General features: G+C 40.2%; 1 pseudogene; it reads right to left on the reverse strand.

Annotated features, from left to right (window-relative positions):
• Positions 1–415: 415 nt before the first annotated feature.
• LOC120595206 (uncharacterized) lies at positions 416–533 on the reverse strand (annotated as a pseudogene).
• Positions 534–5,255: the final 4,722 nt, after the last annotated feature.

Raw genomic sequence — 5,255 nt, forward strand, 5'->3', positions numbered from 1 at the left:
CCTATTGGTCATTTGTATATCCTCTTTAATTCACATATTTTTACAATGGTTTTAGAGTAAATGTGGTCCCACTTTAGATTGGTGAACTAAGGCCAAGAAAAGAAAATATAAACTCCTACATTTATGCCACAGAGCCCCTGAGACAATGTCCTCAAGGAAGAAACGAGAACTTTCATTAAACAGGATTAGGAAAACTGGAACGCGTGCATTTCCTCAAGTTTTTATATTTGATCATGTAGCTAGATAGAGGGTGTTTTTTAATACAATGAAATAATTTTCAAATGAGAGAGAAAAGTTAAATCCTACATTAAATAAGGGGAAAGAATCCTTTAAAAATGTTCATTCATAATTTAAAAAAACAGCTTTGGGTTAGACTTTTTAAAAATTTTTTTAATTTTTTTGTTTTTATTTTTTACGCCTATAGCACCTGGTCTTCCTAGGTGGTCTCCCATTCAAGTCTAACCAGGCCCGACCCTACTTAGCTTCCGAGATCAGACGGGATTGGGCTTATTCAGAGTGACATGGCCGTAGACATGGGTCAGACTTTTGACATAAAATGAATATAGTATGGTAGTTTAGATTGCTGGCCCAAAAGTCAGACAGTCTGGATTCAAATCCTGGCTCTGCCACATAGGTGCTTGTAAGCCAGGTTATTGCGCTCTCTGAGTCTAATGCCTTTACTAATAAAATGAAAGCAATAATAGCTACTACAAAGGTTTGTTGAGTTAACACATGTGAAGTGTTTAGAATGGTTTCTGGCATGTATTTAATGCTCAGTAAATATTAGTCATTGTTATTATTACATAGATGCTTAAATACAAGTTGCAATAGGTATACATAAAATTCTCTGAGCTAAAAAAAATACACGGTTTGCTTTATAAATAGACATTTTACAAGATTGATTCTTGGAATTGATCAGGTCACCGCTGGTTGAAATGAAGTCTATTTTCCACCTCGAAATATGTTTAACGGAGACCTGTTTCTGCAAATCATCCCAGGTAATATGCTAGATGAATTGTCCTCTCTTCCAAAAGAAAGACTTCACTTCTTCCAGCACCAAGAAAGATGGGCTGAGGGTATGCTTTCTTGAAAACAAAGCCATGATCTGATACTCTTCAACCCAAATAATTGGCCAATGGCTCCTAAGGAGTTTTTTTGTAAGATATTCTGGATATGAGGCAAATCACTTGCTAGAACAGCAGCTTCGAACCTGTAGCTAGCTATATTAAGGTCAAAATAAATAAATAAATAATCGTGATTTTCTTTAAAGCGCCAATAATTTGATATTGTATTTAAATTAATATTTTAGTAATCATTTCAGCATCTGCCTACTCGTAAAAAATAATACACATGTATGTAGGGCAGTTATTCATTAAATCGACTAAAAACGCTTGGTGACAAGCCTTACAATCACTCCAAGTACCCCCAAGGTCTGAGGCTCACAGATGGGGAACCTCCACACCAGAATATACATACAGATTTTCTCAGTCTTGGCTCCCCTGAAAGGATTCTCCCATGTTGTGTTCAATGACATCTCTTGCACTAAGATCATAATAATTTCCCTGAATATTTGGTGGTTCTTATGTGGAATGTACGTATTACCCAGACACCACCGTAAAGGCCTCCAAGCCCAGGAGAGACTGTCCAGTTTCTTCAAATACATAAATGTAGTCTGTGTTCCTGACTGTGCTTTCTGGCATCTTCCTTCTGATTCTGTCAGGATCCCTTCTGTCACTGGTCCTAACTGTTTTCCATATGTCTGCAGATTGGAGAGAGAGTACCTACTTACTCAGTGACGGCACTCCAAGTCCTGGGCTTTTTTCCTGTGTGTGACAAAGAGGAAACTTAATTTTTTCATAGAGATCACAGGTGCATCCGTACAGGTTTGAGTCCCTTCTGAATCCCTAGGAGCAGCTTTGACTTGTGAGTGAGGACCCACCCATTCCTCTACTCTTCACGCAATGGTAGAAAGCCAAAATCATTAACACCGGCACGGAGGTGAGTCAGCAATGAATTATTCTTAAGCAGTGAAGACCAAATGGTGGTTCGCCTTTTTAGTGAATTCCAAAAATCTGGAGTCATTTGAGTCCAAAGGGGAAACTTGTGAGAGTGGGGTGGGTGGGGAGGAGCAGTGAGAAAATAGAAGCAACAAAAATATGCCTTCAGTGTTCTCACTGCTCATTAGAGTAGCACTGAGCCAGGACTCTTATGGCCTGAATAACTGATACTTTTTATAAGTAACTGAAGAGCTATAAAAAGCCTAACATTTAAGAAAATAACAAACAGCTGTGGCGAATGAGCAAGAGAAAACTAAAGAGCAAGCCTGTCTGGGTGGCAAGAGGTCATGCTGCTTCATGAGGAAGTGCTAAAACATCACTAACATTTGTTACATCAGTGTTTTCATGGCTGGTCATACTACTCTTCCTTTCACCTCAGCTCACTTTCCTATCAAAACAGAAGAACAAACGCATGTCACCAGAATGCTCAGCAATATTTCCTGAAAACAGCATTTCTTTCCTATGCATCTAGCCATGTGTTAGGCAGTGGTACACATGACGGATTCCTAATCAACAGAGTGAACAAACACCCTCTGCTTTCAGGCTGAGCCTCACTGCCCTGGGGACCCCTGGGCTTAGTTCACGTGTGCCTTGAGGGGCTGTACAGCTGCCCTTCCTTTCAACGGAAAATGCCATCTGCAGGTACTACAGTTAGCAAAAGGCAGCAACAGCCCTCCCTACTTCCTCTGGTAATTGTCCATAAACCTAATAATGGGGCAATTACCAATGGGAAGCAGTATGGTAAAGTGATCGAATGTATGAGCTTGTGCTTTAAATTTCAACTCCAGTACTTACTCCTGGTTGACCCTGGACAAGTTAACTAATCTCTCTGCCCCTAGTTTCCTTAATAGTAAATAGTAAGTCAAAGTTACCTTCTCCTGGCCTTCAGTTGAACCTTAGGCAGGTGTGTCAGACAATGATCTAGGATGACTTTGAGAGGGCACGTAGCCATCTTCCCTAATTTCTAAGTCTTAGGTAACTTTTCTTACTGGTACACAATTAACGTTAGTTGGTACAATTAGAAAGTGAATAGGAAAATGGTACATCTAGATCCATCCACATCAATAATTACATTAAATGTAAGTGGATTAAACATTTTTAAATAAAAGGTAGAGATGGTCAGAATGGATAAAAAGGAAAACCCAATTATATATTGCCTATAAGAGATACACTTTAAATATAAAGATTCAGATAGGTTGAAATGAATTGAATGGGAGAAGATACGTTATGCAAACGGTAAGGATAAGAAAGCTGGAATGGCTATAAAAATACCATTTTTTTTTCCTCCTTAGCCTGTTTTATATGAACCAACTCTAGAATCATCAGCCTGTTCTCGCAGCCATCCTGCCATCTGCTAGGCTTGATAGCCATTGCTGGAGCTCTCAGAATCCTTCCCTAAGATACCTGGAGTGTTGCCACAACAGATGTTGAACTATCAGATTTCATACATGTTGCCTAGGGCAAGATGTACACATGAGGAGAATGATGGAGGTCATGTGGAATATTAAAATCCTTTGAAGTGTCCATAGCAAAAGAATTTCTACTTCGGCTCTGCCCCTCAGGTGAACTCTAAACAAATATAGGCTTCATTTATCTTTATATCTATTAGCAATTGCTCAGATACAATGGAAGATTGTATTTGAAGGAAAAAATAAATGACAAAAAAAATTGGCCTTTTGAAGAACGTGAAAGATCAGTTTGCTCCTTAGAAATATTTTCTCCTGCTCCTTTTCTGCCTAAGGCTGTGTAGATACATTGCAGCATTGCATTCCATGAAGTGTCTTCGGAATGAGATATGTGGCATCAAAGGGCCTTGTCATCATCCCAGGTGAACTGGGCGAAGGCTTCCCCGAATAAGCTACTTCTTTTGCATTCATTCAAGGACAAGGACCTCAGGTAGATAAAGGTTCAGTTAAAAAATCTACATGCAGAGAATTAGACATTTCCAAGGTTTGTGGATTCCATATGTTGCCTTCTCTAACCACCTTAAATCTCCTTACCAGCATTCCCTTAATCCCGACAGCTCTTGCTAAACCGAGGTCATGATGGAGGACAGACAAGTCTAAGGAGTATGGATGTGGGAATCCATAGAATGGGGACCTTCGCAAAAGTTTTCTTTAAGGCCCATGATTTAAATGGTCCATTTAGGAACAGGCTAGGGCAACAAAAGATCATGGCGTTAATAGAGGCAAAGAAGCCATTTCTGAATACTGTGGCTCCTCATCTCAGAATGCCTTTTCAACACAGCAGCAACTCCTAGAGGGAAGAGCCCCCTACAGTTCAAGCCCATTCACCTCCAATCCCAGTGGAAACTTTCTCTCCTTAAAGAACATTCCTAGCATTATGCCTCCGCAATGGCAGTACCAAAGCCAGGTCAGCTGCAGAACACTTGGCCATCGATAACAAGATCTTTTCCCCCTTCAGGATCTTGTTCATTTGTTTACTTGTTCATTCTTCCCCCATGATCTATGCCCAGTTAAAAAAGGAATAAACTTATAAGATTATCCTCTTCTTCGACCTAGTATTATTCTCTGCTGACCAGAAGAGAATCGGGTTCATTTCATGATTAATCCTCTCAATGCTCTGAAGGGCAAATAGGTGACAGGCATGAGGGGAAAGCACTTCCATGAACAATTTTTTACTGGAACTTGTCCTATTGCAAAGCTCTTCTGCCAGATTCCATTAGGAAATTGCAAGCAGATTCATATGTCCAAGGGCTCTTCTCTCCCCTACTCATAAATATATAGACATCACATGGCAAGGGAGGGAGGCTGACTCTCTCGTATGGCATACCCTTGCACAGCAGACGTGTAGGCAAATGCAAATACTGAACACAGTAGCTTGTGCATATGTGCATATGAATATATATCATGTTATTACTCCTTGGCGATGAGATTCCAAGTAGCTACCAGAAAGGGGAGGGGAAAGCCATCATCAATACAGCTGCACTTCAGAATGTCAATTGAAGGCAGACAATGATAAGAAGATGGGCAGGCTGTCCCTAGCAACGTGAAAATAAGAGCCAAGACCACCTAAGGACTGATTCAGGACTGGGCCAAATTCCAGCCCTAAACTCATCACAAATTATGCTAAGAGCTCCCTAGAGAAGGCTCCAATTGGCATTTTTGAGCCACACATCCCATCTTTTTTTTTTTTTTGATATAGACATCAGGACTGCTTGGGAGACGACTGGAGAAT

This window comes from Pteropus medius, unplaced genomic scaffold, assembly GCF_902729225.1.
Source record: "Pteropus medius unplaced genomic scaffold, Ma_sr-lr_union100, whole genome shotgun sequence".
Lineage (NCBI taxonomy): Eukaryota > Metazoa > Chordata > Mammalia > Chiroptera > Pteropodidae > Pteropus > Pteropus medius.